Source organism: Podarcis vaucheri (genome assembly GCF_965113315.1).
Source record: "Podarcis vaucheri genome assembly, chromosome: 6".
Lineage (NCBI taxonomy): Eukaryota > Metazoa > Chordata > Lepidosauria > Squamata > Lacertidae > Podarcis > Podarcis vaucheri.
Window position 1 is genome coordinate 85850678 of NC_138764.1, and position 17639 is coordinate 85868316.

Genomic DNA, 17639 nt, shown 5'->3' on the forward strand with positions numbered 1-17639 from the left:
CTGCAGTGGGCCCTTTTCATATCTGTACATATAACTTGTATTTCAGTAAATACTTCCTTCCACCAGTCAGTTCGGAAACCAGTTGAAGCCTTAATTGTAAATAGTTTTGGGATGTTGTAACATTCAAAATTTTGTCACAGTGGCGTAAACTCAAATCCAGTGACACAGTGACTGCTTCTCTACTCCCCCAACCTTCCCTGCGAAATCAATTATTTTATTCTCCAGGAATTTAAAGCCTTGCCAATTTCTTTTTAAAAAGTCGGTGTGCAGGTTGTTTATTTGAGTGGACACAGTTTCCAATGGAAGGTTTGCTGGGCCTGGGTGTATTTTATCTTTGTCCAACTACATTTGGATCTCCACTTTATTCACATTGGTCAGAAATCCAAGATCACAACGGCTCTGTTCTGATTCACGCACACACTGTGGTTAAAAGTAACGCTCGCTCCTTTCAAGGCAGAAGCGAAGCGCTTCGGTCGAAGGGAGCGGCGGAAGGAACGCGAAGATGCCTTCCCGGACGAGACTACAAATCCCAGAGGGCCTTGCGGAACGGGCGTAAACGAGACCCCGCGCGGCCACGTACTGCCGCGGAGTAACACAGGACACCGACGTCCCTTCGGAGGCGGACGCTGAACTACAAATCCCAGCTGCCCACGCGCTTGCCGGGCTGACTCCGGCTCTAGCTGGCGGCTGCTTCTGAGGAGGCTAGTTCCTATTTTAAATCCAGTCAAGAGATCAAAATGGCGGACGCGAGCTGAGCGTGAGGCGGGGAGGAGAGAGCGAGAGCGAGAGGGGGGCGCTGCGCAGAAGGCAACGCTCGGCTCTCCTTCTCCTTTTTCTCTCCGCCCCTCACAAATCCTCCGGTGAGTTGCGTTCAGACGTGGGGCGGGAGGCGAAACAACTGCCGCATATGCCGGCGAGGGTGAAACGGGGTAAGGAGGGACGCCTGCTTTTCTCCCCCCTTTTCCATTCCCCGCCTCGGGAGACCGGCCAGCCGAGGGGGCAGCCCTCTCTCTCGGGCGCCTCTTCCACAGGGGGGCGTCGTGGGGCTCGGGGGGCGGTTGAGAGAGAGCGAGCGGGCGAGCGGAGAGGAGGAAAGTGCAAGAAGAGGTTATTATTATCATTGCCTCGGGGCGCTGCGTTTCTGCGGGTCTCTTCTTCGCGCGTCTCCTCATCTTCACAGGACTTTTAAGGTGCCCGGAGGGAAGAGAAGAGGGGACTTTGAGAAGGCGGCTTTGCCTGGTTTGTTGGTGGGGGTGGGATTTGTTTCCCCCTCAGCGTGCGTCGCGAGGGAGGGAACTTGTTTCCCTTTTCACGTGTATTTCGCCTTGCACGCCTTTCCACGGGCGCTCGGGAGCAGACGCGTTTTGGAGGGACCCAAACCAAACCCGTGCGGTGGTTTCTGCTCCTCCTCCCTTGCTCAAGATCTGTTGCTGTTGAGTCTGGGTGGGAAAGGAAGGCGAGGGGCGGGGGCAGCGAGTTAACTTCAGGTAAATTTGGGGACCGGTGGGTGGGGGAAACTCGCCCCCAGCATCGCCACCCTCCCTCTTTCGCCTGCCGGCTTGGTAAGTTTCAAGCGGGTAAGTCTCCTGCTTCGTTAACACGAGGGCGAGCGGGAGACGCTCTTGTGCTTTGGTCGGGACCCGGGTGAGAGGATGGATGCCTGGTGTCTGCCTCTGTTGGCCGTTTGTGGTGCGTCTCCCAGCCATGGCGAAGGTGGCTCTTTTCTTTTCTTTCTTTCTTTTTTTGGAAGCGAGAAGCAGCAGCAGCTTCCGTCTTCCTGCTTGTTACCAACTGGCTGGGTAGGAAGGGCAGAGCGCTTGGGATAACTGTCCGACGCTGAAGCAACCCAGCGATTTATTTATTTGTTTTAAAGTTTTGCCTCGCTGTTCTGTGCAAGGTGCTGCTGCCGCCTTGGCTGCGGTTCCTGTGTTGTGTCTCTTTGCTTTGCCAAGTTGCTTGGGGGAAAAGAAGACATTTGCTTCCCAGCCCCTTTTCTTGTAGCGCAGCTTAATCGTGTTGTTTTAAAGGATAGGGTTGCTCTTCGAGATACTTTGCCTCTGACTTCAAATGATTAAAGTATGAAGAACATGTAAATATAACAGGTACCGACTGCATGACAAGCTCCGTTAATTATTGGCACTCCTGATAATAACATTGAAGAAAAATTGGACGAGCCTAGTCTTTCATATTGTATTGTGCCCACTGTCCAGCACACAGACTTAGCGTGTGGCCAGTTTGAGCACTTTAAATGGTAAAAGCACCCAGCAAAACCACCCTTAATGGTTGTTGGAGATGGGGAGGCATATCTTCCCAAAGTATTTTGGCGATAGGATTTGGGATTCTGAATGTTTAATTCTTAAATATGGTCCTTTATTTTAAAAGATGTCTTTTTGCGTTGTCTCTTTTTGAAATGTTGTTATGTCACATTATGTTTTCTGGTCAAAATAAAGAAGTTGCATGCAAATAATAACTATAATGAGGTAATACACTGGTGAGTGTGGTGATGTAGAGGGAGCCATGGTTTTGAACACACAAATGCTCAGTCTGCATTAGAACAAGCTGTTAAATTGCTGTTTCAAGCTAGGTTTGGTCTTTAAGTTTTTAAAATATTTAATATCTGTTTAAGTCTTATAAATTAATTAAAGCTATTTTGTATGCCTTTAACTGGGAAGTTGTCGTTGTAATGTAATTTGTGTTCTGTGTGCAGTTGCTTATCAGATATGCACCAAATAGCTGAGCCAAAATGCAGAGGAGAAGGGGAAAGCCCCTGATCACAATAGAATAAAAAGGAGCAGTATTCTTAGGTTGTACAGAGCTTAATAACACAGATGGTGTATAAAATGGGAACAAAAAAAGCCTGACTTTTTGTAAATATTGGAGGGGAAACCCAAAATACACTTACTGAGACACTTGAGGAAAGGAAAGCATTGAACTCTATGTCTAAAATGATATTGGACACTAGTTTGACATTGGAGGTTGCTTCAGGTCTTGCATATAAATGAGCAATATGAGCAGTAATCGAATATCTTATTTTTGCATTGTGTTCACATAGCGCTTGACATGCTGCTATGATTATTCTGAATATAAAAAGAGAAACTACTATCTTTAGCATGCCAAATACTATTTCATTCTAGAGTTTGTAATTTTAAGAATGAGTGAACATTTTTTTTTGGCATTGAGACAGTTGCTTACAAGTGACAGCTACCTATGAGCCTCTCAGATTGTATTATTATGCATTGCGAGATGTTCAGTTAGAATTTTTAACTGCAAAAAATGGGTGTGTGCACAAAATGGCTTTACATTTTTTTATCAAGTAGGAGAAATAACTAATAACTATATGTTCTTAGTATGAAATGTAAAAGCTTTCCCAATAATTGAGAAATATGGCAAAAGTAAAATAGTAGTAATCTGTACAGTCAAACAAAAAAAATTGAATGCATTAGTCTAAATCAGAATTTAAAGATTTATTCAGGGATAAAATGTTAGAAAATGAATTGCCAATAGTATGTTAAAGTGTGTAATCTTTAATAATACATTAAAAACCTCTAATGTGTGTAATCAAGGCTACATTATCTATACTTAAAAGGTAAAGGGACCCCTGACCATTAGGTCTAATCATGGCTGACTCAGGTTGCGGCGCTCATCTCACTTTATTGGCCAAGGGAGCCGGCGTACACCTTCCGGGTCATGTGGCCAGCATGACTAAGCTGCTACTGGCGAACCAGAGCAGCACACGGAAACGCCATTTACCTTCCCGCTGGAGCGGTACCTATTTATCTACTTGCACTTTGAGGTGCTTTCAAACTGCTAGGTTGGCAGGAGCAGGGACCGAACAACGGGAGCTCACCCCGTCGCGGGGATTCGAACTGCCGACCTTCTGATCGGCAAGTCCTAGGCTCTGTGGTTTAACCCACAGTGCCGCCCTTGTGGGAGTAATTTCCACTAAACCTATTGGGACATCTAAGTAAACAAGTATAGGATTGGGCTGTATGGCTATTGGTGTAAGCAAGAGGAGTGAGTGATGGAGGTCCAGGTGCTCAGAAGCTGACCAAAGCCCTCTCTTTAGGAAACACTACATTTGCTGGTAAGATTCAGGTAGGTAGCCGTGTTGGTCTGACGCAGTCGAAATATATAAAATAATTGTCCAGTAGCACCTTAGAGACCAACTAAGTTTGTTCTTGGTATAAGCTTTCGTGTGCATGCACACAAGTGTATCTGAAGAAGTGTGCATGCACACAAAAGCTTATACCAAGAACAAACTTAGTTGGACTCTAAGGTGCTACTGGACAATTTTTTTATATATTTGCTGGTAAGTCAGCAATCCAAAGAAGACTCTATGATAGTCTTAATATTCTTCCTTTTAATTGATGCTCAGCTAGACAATTTAGTGTGGTTGAAGTGCATTTCAAAAGATTTTGAAGGATGTTCCTCTTCTCAGAAACTTGAGGATCAATCTCTCAAGGCTGGAGCGGGCAACTGGATGCCTGCAAGCTATAGAAAATTCCAGTGTGTAGAATAGATGATCAAATGACTTACTGCCCCAACATTTGGCACAACCATTTCATCAGTGCCAATCACTCCTATCCCAGTTCTAAATCTTGGTTATCATCATCACCATCAATTAAATTCATACAATTCACAAGAGTTCACAAGATGAAAACACAACATATATACGTATTATATTTTTTTAATCCCCTCCCCCACCTCCTCCTACAAACACTGCTGTTTTAATGAGGAGACATAGTCAGTCAAAGCTTAAAGCATTTTGGAATTAATCTGACAGCTATATAATGAAGGATTCATTCACTTGCAGAAACTGCATTGTCCCAAACTGAATTGCACTTCACCTTAAAATATATACTGTGTGTAGTGTAATCCTGTGCATATTTATTTGGAATTAAGTTCCACTGTGTTCAATGGAATTTACTTCCATGTAAGTCGGTATAGGGCTACAAATTGAGTTGTGCTTGCATTCTGACCCCCCCCCCCCGAAAAGAAAACAACCAAGCACACCCAGAGAAGTACACATTGTCCTAGGACAAATTATGATTGGACACATGACAAAGCCATTTCGATCCAGTTGTTCCTATATTGCAACTTGTTTATTTTGTAAACCTAGAATTGGTCAGCTTGTTTTGCTGCAATGTGTAAGTTGTAGTCTGTTTTCAACCTTTCACTGTTGAAGAACTACACTGAAAAACTTCATAAAACTTATTTCTTAAAGCAGATCGTGTGAAGGGGGTGATGCCATTAATCTTACGTAAATGAATATGGATTCAACTATCTGATAACATTAATAACTTCCAAATTTAATTTGGTAGGAGGTAAATAATATTTCAGGCAAGCATGTGTATAATGGATGCGACCAGGAATGCTATTTTAAATTGTGTAATCATGCAACTTGCTTCCGTTCTTCTCTCCAGCTCTTCCTTGTTTTCTCAGTCTTTTGATTACACTCAAATCACTGAAAGCTTTTGATAGAACTAGAAGTTTTGGAAAAGCTGGATCATTCTTAAGTTTTAAGAAAGCAACAAGGATAGTAAGTAACTCATGGAAAACCTATTGCCAAAAGCTGTAGTAAAGAACATCTTGAAATATGACTAATCAGGGGCACTTAATATGCATGCCTGAGTGTCTACACCATTAGAAATGGAAACAAAAATACATTTCTGATACTAAGTTTAATGTCTTCTGCCATATGGTCTTGTTATATGAGAGATCGTAAGACTTTTACTTAACATTAAGATAAAAATCCTTCTAAAAATACAAGTAACCTTGTAATATAGAAAGAATTGTTCTTAATACTAGTGTTGGTATGGTCTCATCAATCCAAAGATTGAGGCAACAGGCATTTGAAAACTTTTTAAGTGTTCAGAAATTTGTTGCAGGACACATAGTGATGCAGAGGTCTTTTTAACCAGCTTAAGTTTTTATAAAAAAATTTCTTCCAGTAGCACCTTAAAGACCAACTAAGTTAGTTCTTGGTATGAGCTTTCGTGTGCATGCACACTTCTTCAGTTTTTATGTCACCCATGAATTATCTTGGATGCGCATAGTATAGTTGCAATGACCAATGCACTGGTAATGTCTTGTTTAGACTACTGTAATGTGTTGTCTGCCCTTGACAACAGTCTGGAAACTACTTTAAAATGTGGCTGTTAGGATCTTAACTAGTCTTGTTGGGAGCATATCTTTCTAGTTTTGAAAGAGATTTGTTGGCTAACAGTTAATTCCTGAGTCCAATCCAAGGCATTGTTTTTGAATTTTAAAGCTGGACATAGCTTAGGACTTCACTGCTCCTGTTCAGACTGCACAGCAAAAGCAATTTGGTTCTTGAAGTTCATTCTGATTGTGCAGATAAAATGACAGGAAGTGGTATTAGTGTGTGAAAACAGTCAAGATCCAGTGATCCCCAGGCTTGTACCTCCAGATGGTGGAGATGTCAGGCACCATCCTAGTGCCCTGGCATGTTCACTTGTTTGCAAGTAGCTGATAGCCAGGTGCAAAATGATCCTGGCTAGTTTCAATCACTGGTTGGGGGCAACCTTGCCTTTCCCCTATAGCTCCAAGTTTGTGCTCATCTTGCTTGCCAGAGCCTGGTGCCCCTCTTATTGTCCTGAAGGGCGGTTAGCAAGGTTATTGAAGCCTGATGTTAAGGAACACCTTCTCCCATGTTGATGTCTCCTAAGGCACTTCTGTGGGTGTTCTGCTGTTGGACAAAAAGCAAGCAGTGAGCAGGAAGAGAGGGCCTTTTCATTTGTGCCAGCCTAGATATTAAACTTCATCCCCAAAGTATCACATTTGGCACCTATGTTATTTTCTTTTAAAAACAAAACCTGGCAAAGCCACTTCTGTTCTCTCAAGCCTTTTAACTATTTTTCAGTTTTACTTACTTATTTTTACTCTGTGGCTTTTAGGTACTTCTACTGTTTTGTGTGAGCTTTCTTTTTTATTGTTTATGAAATTCTGTTGTGACCTTTCCTGAAATATATATTGTGAAATTTATGAGTGTGCTTAGAATAGTTTTAGCAAGATCTAATTCTTCCAAAAACTACAATTCAGAGTTTTCTTTGTAGCAAAGCATTATCAGTTAACTGATTTAAATTAAGTGCTATCAAAGTGGCTAGTGGATGCCCAGCATAAAAGGCAGAATCATGACCCAACTTTTTGCTTGGATAGCTCAGAGTCTGTTATACAGTGCTGGTTAGGTTTCCCATTTTATGGTTGAAGAAAATTTATAGCATGAGCTTTGAATGACATATTTCAGGGATGGGAAGCCTTTTTGGCTCCACGGATCAGATACTTAACGGAATCTGCCTTATGGGCCAAATTGGGCAAGTGTACAGGGCCTCCCACCTGTCAAAATCCCTTCTGTGGCTTTGCAAAACGTTATTTGAAACATCCTCTCACCTCATTTAAAATGGGGGGGGGGTAAGGTTGTTTCAGATTGTGCTTTGCTCTGATTTTCCTTTTAGTGGGTGGGCAGCATCAGTGGCACACCCACACCTCTGTCACCCACTTAAAGGACAAGGCAAAGGGCTTTAATCTGCCTTGTCTTCACAACCCTGTTTTCTGCTTGGAAACATGGCAGCACAGCCAATGTAAGATTAAACCCTGGCCTCCCCACCATCAGCTGATGTGTTGGCAATCATACTGTAGTTTGGGGAAAACAGCCTGGGCAGAGGTTGCTCACTACTGTACTGTATTAGATTAACAGCTATTCATTATGATATCTATATGGAACTTCTGTTGTTAGAGTTGTTGAGCTCTGCAATGGGCTTTCAGAGTCATCTGATTGGCCACTGGCCTAGTTGGTCCTTTTATCTGAATTAGAAGGGTTTCTCTTTACACCGCATACCAGATCTGGGGAAGCTTTGGTCCTCCAGATGTTGGTGAATTACAGTTCCTATCATTCCTAAGCATTGACCATGCTTCCTGGGGCTGATGGGAGTTGTAATTCTGGAGCATTTGGAGTGCCAAATGTCCCCTGTACCTGCCATCTGTAGTTTTCTTAAGAAATAAGTCTGATTATGTTCAGTGAGCCCTAATTCTAGGTAAATGTGGGTAGGATTGTAGCCTAGTTGTTCTTTATTTGGCTTCCTTATACACCCATGCTTAAGAAAAAAAACCCCAACTGTTTAATAATAGCACAATAAAACATTTAGTTCTTGGCCTTTTCCATTCTCCCAGTAGTAGTCTTTAAAAAGCTATTCTGATTAGCAGTTTAAAATAGGTTTACTATATTAGGCAATGTTGCGGCTATGTAGAAGAGTATGCAAGTAACACATTGGGTGTTATATCAGGGAAATGTAACCTAATGCAGGGTTAATACAAAATATTTTAAACATTTTCTGGTAAATGCTAGACTTCCATTTCTGAAATGCATGCTCACTTTATCAGAATCTGAGATGCTATATATCTAAAACTTATAAGGCATTGCAGTGTGCCTCCTTTGCTTCTGGAATTTGCTCATTGTGCCTTCAGGTTATCTGGCAACAGTGCATTGCAGTTAAATACAGTGCAGGATTTAAAAAAAAACTAAATTTAAAACAAATTACAGTCTACATTTCTAACTTTATATTTTCCATTTTTAATGTATATTGGAAAGCAACAAAATGAAGGGAAACGGATGGAGAAGAGGAATAAGGGATGTTGTGCAAACAGATTAGATTCTGCAGGGCAGGTGACTAAATCAGAGTTTGAGTATTTAAGGTAAAAGATGGAGATGTGACTTGAGTGTCATTGCTCAAGTGACTCAGAATTCATACCATTCATACCATAACAGTTTAAAAAGAGCACACACCTATCTTTCCTTTGGCTTGCTGAAATTGATGACTGATTCCAATAACAGCATGGTCTCAGATAACAGTTTTGCAGAAATAATTGTGGAAATCCAGTGGTGTGATACAAATGCTCATTACTCATGGATAAAATGGCCAAACAGGCCAAGGTGAGGCCAAGGCTCTCATGTTATCACACTGCATGTGTTAATTGGCTTACTAATACCAGAATTCCTGTAGTATTGACAACTGTTTTGTGAGTGACCACAATTAATTATAAATTATCACTTTATTTTTCTGCATTTCTTTTTCTTCTAGTAACACTCCTCAACTTCACCACTCAAAAAAACCTCATGCAATTCAGGATAATACTACAGTGTTTTCTGATGGGGTGTAGTCCATGAAAACCTTTGCCATAATACATTTATTAGGATCACACCCAGTGATATCTATTTGCGAGTGGAGTGAATGTCTGCTTAGACAATAGAGGTCTTTGCCTTTTGCTCCTTGCCCTTGCAACCCCAATACACTTCCCTAACTCTGAAGGGTTAGGCCAGGGAACTTTCCACAGCACATTTGAGGAGGGCATGGTGGCGGGGAAGTAGAATAATGATAACTTAGAAGAAGTCCCTTTGCTCAAATGAAAGTTTGCTCACATGACCTTGGTTCTTGCCCTATGTCTTAAAGGTGCCATGAAACTCATCACTGTTTTTAACTTGTGTAGAAGAGGAAATGCCAGCAGGTGTAAGAGGAAATGCCAGCAGGTGTAACTCATCTTTCAAGCTATATCTGATGAAAATCCCTCTTGTACAGAAAGTTACGGGAGCCTCCTCGTCTTTTTCAATTGGGATCCTGCAGTAGGCTGAAGCAAGGTTTGGTAGGTTCTTGTGAGACTTGAGTAGTTAATTTTCATCATGTGAAAATTGAATGCTTGTGTTTGTAGGTAGCATTTAAATTTCCATATTGGACATAATTCTGTTTCTTACCTCAAGTATTCATAATGCATACTATTTCTATGTATATTGTTTATATTGCTTATGATTAAAGGTGTATTTCTGGATCATAGCAAAGGTGATCATATTCATTCTATCCTCTTCCACCTTTGATGGGGAAGGAAGGGTCACATGAAAGAAGGGCATAGAAGATGCTGATACACCTGTTTCACTCCCAGCGTTCACATGCACACTCACATTACAACATTCCATTTATAACATTGGCAAGCTAGGTGCTTCCCACCCCCACCCCAAAAGATAGAGACCACAAGAATAGCCGTGTTTTATCAACATACAAGTTGGATTGCATTATCAAAACTGATGGGCATGTAGAATTTTAGGTGTTGAATTGGTGTCCGAGTCTAAGGATCCTTGCATGCAGCTGCAGACTCATAGATTTGTGTATAACAGGGGAATCTCTGGCCCAAGGGCCAAATGCAGACCTCCACACCTATCTGGCCCTTAGTACTCTTCCCAAGCCATACCCCCTACTGGCTCTGCTTTTCCCTTCTTGAGTATTTTCGTTTGGCTGGAATGCGTCCTTGAACACTGATAGTGTATTTGTTTTTTTGGATATAGGCTAGAGGGGCATGTTCCAGTGTGTTTAGAAACTTTCCTGCAGTACAAGGCAAAATTTACATTCATTGCTTTGCCTGCCACTGGTATGCAGCCCCTGGCGGGTTGCCCAGAAGGGAGTGTGACCCTCAGGCTGAAAAAGGATCCCAACCTCTGATATGTAAGAATTCTGCTTTTTCATCAGTTGAGCAGACTTTTGGTATTGGCATGAGACAGAGTAAGTTCAGAAAGGAACAGGGCCAAAGTTAAAAAGATGGAGGAACACTAGACTGAAATATGAAGATCAGCAATGGTAGGTGAACATGGCGCTTACTGGTTTTTAGAAATGTTTAGAAATGAGCCTAAATAATCATGAATTAGAATAAATCTATCATTGCAAAAAGCAAATTGAGACAGGCTGAGTAGCAGTTTGCCAGCTGACCTCTGAAACTATAGTAGTAATAATCACTGGAGCTGGATCTAGTACAATTAAACTGAACTCTCTTGACTTCAAGTTTTTAGACAGAGTCCCCACCCAATCTACCAAAAATCTGTGCAACCCCTGTTTTGGCAAAACACTGAAAGTCCCAAGAAGTTTGGCAGGTAATGCGAGTCAAGTGTGGTTTCTGATGCTGATTTGGCATGAAACGTCTGGTTACAAAATGGCTTGTGAGCTAACATGTTGGAAGGGGATATGGTTATTCAGGCAGACGCAAAGGCATTTGTCTTTCATTCAGCCAAACTTTGAGTCAGATGAATAGTCTGCAGAGATTTATAGCTTCAGTAATTTTAGTGCTCTGGACTTTTACAGAATGCGGAAATGGTAAAATGTCTGCATTTTAACTAATCATATTAGCCATAGGTGTAAAGCTCCCTTGGGGAAAAACTAAGCATGTCTACAACTACTTATAAGATTGAGGATTTCATGTTAAATTGATTTATATCTAACTGTAGATACAATATGTGAAAATAAGTACCACTGAAATTTGTTGGAATTAACAAAGTATTTTAGGATTGAGGTACTGGGAGTTCTTTAGGTCTCCATGCTTCAATCTTATAAATACTTTCCTGGGGGGGGGGGGAAATCCGGTGTAATTCAGTAGATTCTGCTACTAAGATTTCATTCTAGTAGCTTTGTGGTTGATTGCTCATTTAAGTATTCTATACCTATGGGACTGCCTATACTACCACAGCACATATATAACTATAATGCTGCCCAAAGACACCATTTACAGTAAAGGCCACATGCATGCATACCTGAAGCCTGCAAGATCCCTATCAGCCTCCCCAAACTGTCCTCCAAGCATACCACACTTGAAAGCCTCTGCTATGTATTCAGATACATAGGTTTGTATTCAATTAACTTTTACTTGGACCCATTGAATTAATAGCAACTATTAACTAAAGTCCATTAGTTTCAATGTGTCTAGCTGAATACAACCCATACTGATTTTGCATAAAGGGGACTGGAAGCCACCAAGAAAAAACAAAAGGAGGCAAAGCCTGAAATTGATGCTAAAAGTACTTAAAATGTATTAGAAAATACAGTACATTATATGCATTTTGGCAAGCTGCTGCAATGCTTATGCAGATGGTATATTCACCATAGTACAGTGTTGAATTCCATCCAGAAAATTGTACCATTTTTCACATTGAGCACCTTTAACTTGAAGTTCTAATAGTGTGTTCAGAAGATCCTTGTGTGTGTGTATGTGCATGTATTTACTGCTTTGGTTACTTCAAGAAAGGATAACTTCATTCTACTCTTATGTGAGGCTTTCTTCACACTTGATCCAGAATCTGCAGTTAGTGCAGAATGCTGCAGCACCATTCCTGACAGGACTGAGGCCTTGTCGCATATAACACCTCTGCTCAGAGATCAGCACTGGTTACCAGTTTGCTACTGGCCAGGTTCAAGGTCTTATGATTAGTACAGTGGTACCTCAGGTAACATACGCTTCAGATTACAGACTCCGCTAACCCAGAAATAGTGCTTCAGGTTAAGAACTTTGCTTCAGGATTAGAACAGAAATAGGGCTCCGGCGGCGTGGCGGCAGCAGGAGGCCCCATTAGCTAATGTGGTGCTTCAGGTTAAGAACAGTTTCAGGTTAAGAACGGACCTCCAGAACGAATTAAGTACTTAACCTGAGGTGCCACTGTATTTAAAGCCCTTAACAACTTGGGACCAATTTACCTATGAGATTGCCTTACCCCACAAGTGCTCACTCAACTGCAGTGCCTACACTTGGGAACTCCCTCCCTGTTGAGATCAAGCAGGCACCTTCTCTGTACTCTTTCTATTGCCCGCTAAAAACATTCTTGTTTAGGCAAGCCTACCCATTATATTCCCCCCCATAGAAAACAGTGTGATGATGCTGAGCATGCTCAGTGGACTCAGAGTGCTGAGTGACTATTGTGGAAGAGAGAATGGAAAACTGGGGATGGTGTGTCTGGAACCTTGAGCAGGGACACTCCACACATTTTGTTGTAGGGATATGCTCAAATAGCACCATCCATACACAAGAGGCTTCTTTGGCTTGCAGAAGTATGGAAAATATTTAGGAAACTAAACCTCAAGGGGAACCCACCCAAATAGCCCAATGGAGACTGAATGTGTTTAGTGGGCATGGAATGCTATTGGAGGGGGGAGAAATGGAAAAACTGGATGGGGGACAGCAATGGTATTCTGCAACACTCAACAAGAGTACTCCCCATAGCAACACTTTATTGGTGCCAATTGTTTTTGTTAATTAGGGGTAGCTATTGTTTGTATCCTCTAGATCAGGCATGGCCAGAGTTGGGCCTCTAGATGTTTTGGGACTACAACTCCCATCAATTTTGTAAATATGGCCAGAACATTTACTTACCTGCTTCACAAAATATACCCATGTTAGTTATTTGTTGCACATTGATTTCATGGCAGAAAAAACATATTGGGTATCCTCTGTATTAAAACCATCTGCCCTTGCTGGCTGCCTGAAGGAAATTCTCACTTGCCACAGGTGAGCAGGCAAAGAGTCTAATTACAAGCTGCTGTCATATGATTAGTGAAACAGGTCTATTTGAAATGAAATTTAACCATGGTTAATTGCTCTGAAAAGCTGCACACTTCTTTGAAAATTGTTCCAAGACCATGAAAGATAGATGTGTTGTGGATATTGTCCTGCGCATTTAATTGTGTTGACACAATATTTCCTTTTGAGAGCATTTCAGCATTTCTCACTCATGAAAAAGTCTGAGAATTCATGTACTTTTAATTGTAAGATTAGATACAAAATGTTATAAAATATTACAGAATAGCAAGTGCTAACAGTGGAAATACCCTCAACATTTTTTATAACACTTAAAAGCTTGCCTTCTGCTTCAAAACTTCACAAGGTAGTTTTATTTAATGGCCTGTTGCAAGAAATTATTATCTTCACCTAGCCTTTTAATCTAGTTAGAATCATTTTATTATTAAAAGATCAAGTTAGCCTTTCTTCAAAAGTTTGTTGCACAAATGCCAGTTTCTAAACTGTATTATAAGTGAAATATAAACCTTTTAAAAGGAAGAGCAACTTCCAGGGTTTACAAAGTAAAATCCAAGGTCATAGTCTAATGACTGCTTTGCAGGAAGAAAGGTAAAAATAAGCTGCATACTTTTTGGATATGGGCCTGTGAAATTTTCCACTATATTCATTAGTAACACGGAGGCATGCTTGTGCTGCTGGTATTTTGAGCAATAGACTTGACTCTGAATGGAATTTTTAGTTATTCAATCTGCAATAAACAGACAACTAGCCAGCATTTTAGAGCAGAAAAACACTTGCTACAGAAAGTACTTAGTAATTCAATTAATGAGTGTAAGTGAAACGAGTCCATGTTAGCTTGCTGTTTAGAATATAACTTAACATATTTTGGGTAAGTATCTGTACCTTTTTTCAGCTCATCTACCCAGCTCTGTGTCTCATCTGAATCAGGTGGTGCTAGACTATAGCTTCAAGGCAGTGATGGGCAGGATGTGGGCCAATAAATTGAGACTGAAACCTGAACAGACAAATGTATTATGTATTCTAAGTTCTTGAGTCTGGGAGATGGGAAGCTGGTCTGGTGTGGATGGGATTGCATTCTCCTGGAAGGAGCAGATCTATAGCATTGTCAATAGAGGTTCAGGAAACCTCAATTCTGATTTACAAGGAAGAGGAATTCCCTAGTGAAGCTGATCCCATGAGAGAGAATGAGGAGTACCTGAAACCGGCCCATGATGGGTCTCATGAATCATGGATACTAGCATTCTAGATCAAATGCAATTCAAGTAATGGAGTTAGGATGGAATTATTGTTCAAAAGTTGTTATTTTCTAATAGTAATTGTAAATTGGTTGCAAATGGACCATGCCAAGTTGCAAAACATGCCTGGCACCTGGGGTGTTTCGAATGCTGATCCAGGTGTAACTCATTCAGGCCATTAGGTGAAGAACAGGATATAAATCTTGTGGTGCTTTGCAAACCCATTTTTGGCCCGGCCTTGACTTTATCTGCCCCAAACTTGGTATATATCTATTTTTCTAAATGAGTTTGCTTGTATTTCAATTTCTTTTGACAGAAGAGAGTATAGTGGTACCTTGGGTTAAGAACTTAATTCGTTCTGGAGGTCCCTTCTTAACATGAAACTGTTCTTAACCTGAGATACCACTTTAGCTAATGGGGCCTCCCGCTGCTGCCGCGCTGCCACTGCACGATTTCCATTCTCATCCTGAAGCAAAGTTCTTAACCCGAGGTACTATTTCTGGGTTAGCGGAGTCTGTAACCTGAAGCGTATGTAACCCGAGGTACCACTGTATCACTTTCAAGGGTGCTTATCCTTTATAGCTTTTATAATGACTTGTATTAATAGTTAAATTGTATTTTAATGTGTGGGGCACCTTTTCTATAAAATATTTTTTATTATTTAATCAAAGTTATTAAATTGATAAATGTTGCAGACCAGCTTAATAGGATTTTATTTGCTTAAGATCTGGTGAGTTCTTCACCACAGGTTGTTATTCTAAAGATGCTTCTGGATTATTTTACTGGGATTATGAACCAAAATTTAACTATTGACCACCTCTAGCCCTAAAGGAATAAAAAGCTTTATATATTTGTATTTAAATGTTATGTGCTTGTGTTGCCGTGGGAGCCATCTTAGAAGAAACTTCTTCTAACATGCTGCCCATCACCCATGGTTATTGCAAATACTTGTGTTAAAATAATAATTTTCTGGTAAATAATAATTTTCTGATTATTGGTTTCAGTTCTCCTAAAAGTATAAACGTGTCAGTACTATGTTATCCAAATATCTTTTCTGGAAGTAATGTCTATCAATTGCATTTTAGAAGTGATAATTTTATGAGCAATATACTATTTTTAAAAAAAAAATCTACCCACGTTTGCAATGTATATTACAGCTTCAGCAGAGCTACAGAATAGCAATGGTATTATATCTAGCAACATGATGCACCAGGTTGGTGTGTGTTGCAAAGGATGAGCCACTTTTGTGATAGTGTTGCTATGGCAACTACCTTCTGAGAGCTGCCTCAAGGTCACTCATCAGCCATAGCCCAGAGTGCTTGGATTTTACGCAAAATAAGAGCACCTAGCAGTTCCTGTTGTTCTTTTTTCAGTCTTCTACTGTTGCATTAAATATTATGAGGAATACTAATGGATTCACAATATTTACATGTTAATTAATTTTAAGTGACATTTTTATACAAAGGGTAACGGACACAAGGACAGACTCTAACAATTATATATAAGTGTATGTATATGCTTTAAAAAATCTTCAAATTACATAAAAGAAAGTTGGTAGTAACTAGTATCAAGCATGTGTACTTAAACTACAGTTTAAAGAATTATTTTAAATGTCACTCCCATATCATGTGGCAAACAACCAAAATTTTGCTTTTAATACTTTGTTTTATTTTTTGTTCTTCAACTGTTTGCTGTTTGTGGCACATTCTGGTTATTTAGAAATTGTCTACCTGAATTACTTAAACTCTTCAAAAAACAATATGAGAAGTGTTATTTAATGCTGGGTAAGAGCCAAATTTCATGTATGATATAAATATGTATTTAAGTCCAGATCACTGGCTCTTTGCAGGTGGGTCGAACAAAATTTAAAGCGTGCACTCTCTCTCCGTGTGTGTTTGTGCGTGTGTGGAAAAATTACCTTTGAACATGTGCAAAGTGCAGTTTCCTCCTAAATGTTTCACTGGAACACTTTGTGGAATATGTTTTCAGATCAAAGTACGTACCTCCTGTACAAGATTTTGAACCTCAAAACAGCTATATCTTTCCCAGCAGACATCATTCAGCTTGTTTTCTCCTCTCCATTTGAATTTCCCTTTTCCATTTAAATTTATTTATTTATTTTAATAGATACTGCTTTGATAGTAAATTGAACCTCTAAGCACTTTACAAAAAAATAAAGAAAATGTTAAAATTAAAATTTTTCAGAGTTAAAAAGAAGAATTAAAATTTAAAAATATCTACAACAAGCTAACAACAGATTAAAATACATGAAGACTTCTACGTGTCTGGGTAGACTTTCCTGAACTAAAATATTTTTAGCAGATGCCAAAAAGAGTACAGTGCACCCCTGCTTAGTGTAAATAGGGAGGGAGGGAGTTCCAAAGTATAAGTACTGCCACACCTACAAAAGATTTGTTTCCTGAAAGTATGTGATGAGTATTATGAACAAGTATTATGTAACAATTCCACAAATGTTTGTGTGTGCAAAAACACTTATATTTCATTAGTTCTTTAACTTCTCTATTGATATCTGTGAGCTGTTCTCTCTTCTGTCACTTGGTACATTGAACTGTAGCACCTTGTGCAAACTAGGAAGTGATCCTGGCCCTCCTGTTCAAGGCACTCAATTCTAATCCATCTCCCTCTCAGTTGTCAATATTTTTCATCTTCTCAAGCTATCTTCAGGTGTCCAGTTTGAATGTGCAAATGGGCAAGTGGAGTAAGCCCCAGTTCCTCAAGGATGTATGTCTGTATAGGGTTGCCTAAACAAAAAATGTTTTAAGCAGACACTGAAAAGGGTTGTAGAAGATAGGTTACTCAGATATCTGCCTGAACACAGGTCTGATAAAATTAACTTGCCTACTTGCTGAGGTCATCAAAACAGGCCTTGTTTTGTCTCTCTTGGATTATCTGAAATATAGTATGTGTCCTTGGAATCATAGAATCATAGAGTTGGAAGAGACCACAAGGGCCATCGAGTCCAACCCCCTGCCAAGCAGGAAACACCATCAGAGCACTCCTGACATATGGTTGTCAAGCCTCTGC

General features: G+C 40.3%; 1 long non-coding RNA gene across 2 annotated transcripts in view; it reads left to right on the forward strand.

The window, feature by feature from the left end:
• The first annotated feature begins 269 nt into the window (after positions 1–269).
• The window catches only part of LOC309534358, a 68798-nt gene continuing 51428 nt past the window's right edge, over positions 270–17639 (forward strand). Inside the window, exon 1 of one of the 2 annotated variants that reach the window (XR_014220613.1) lies at positions 270–860. This is a non-coding gene — a long non-coding RNA (uncharacterized lncRNA). The remainder of the gene's footprint in view (positions 861–17639) is intronic. The other variant, XR_014220614.1, reaches the window with a different exon arrangement.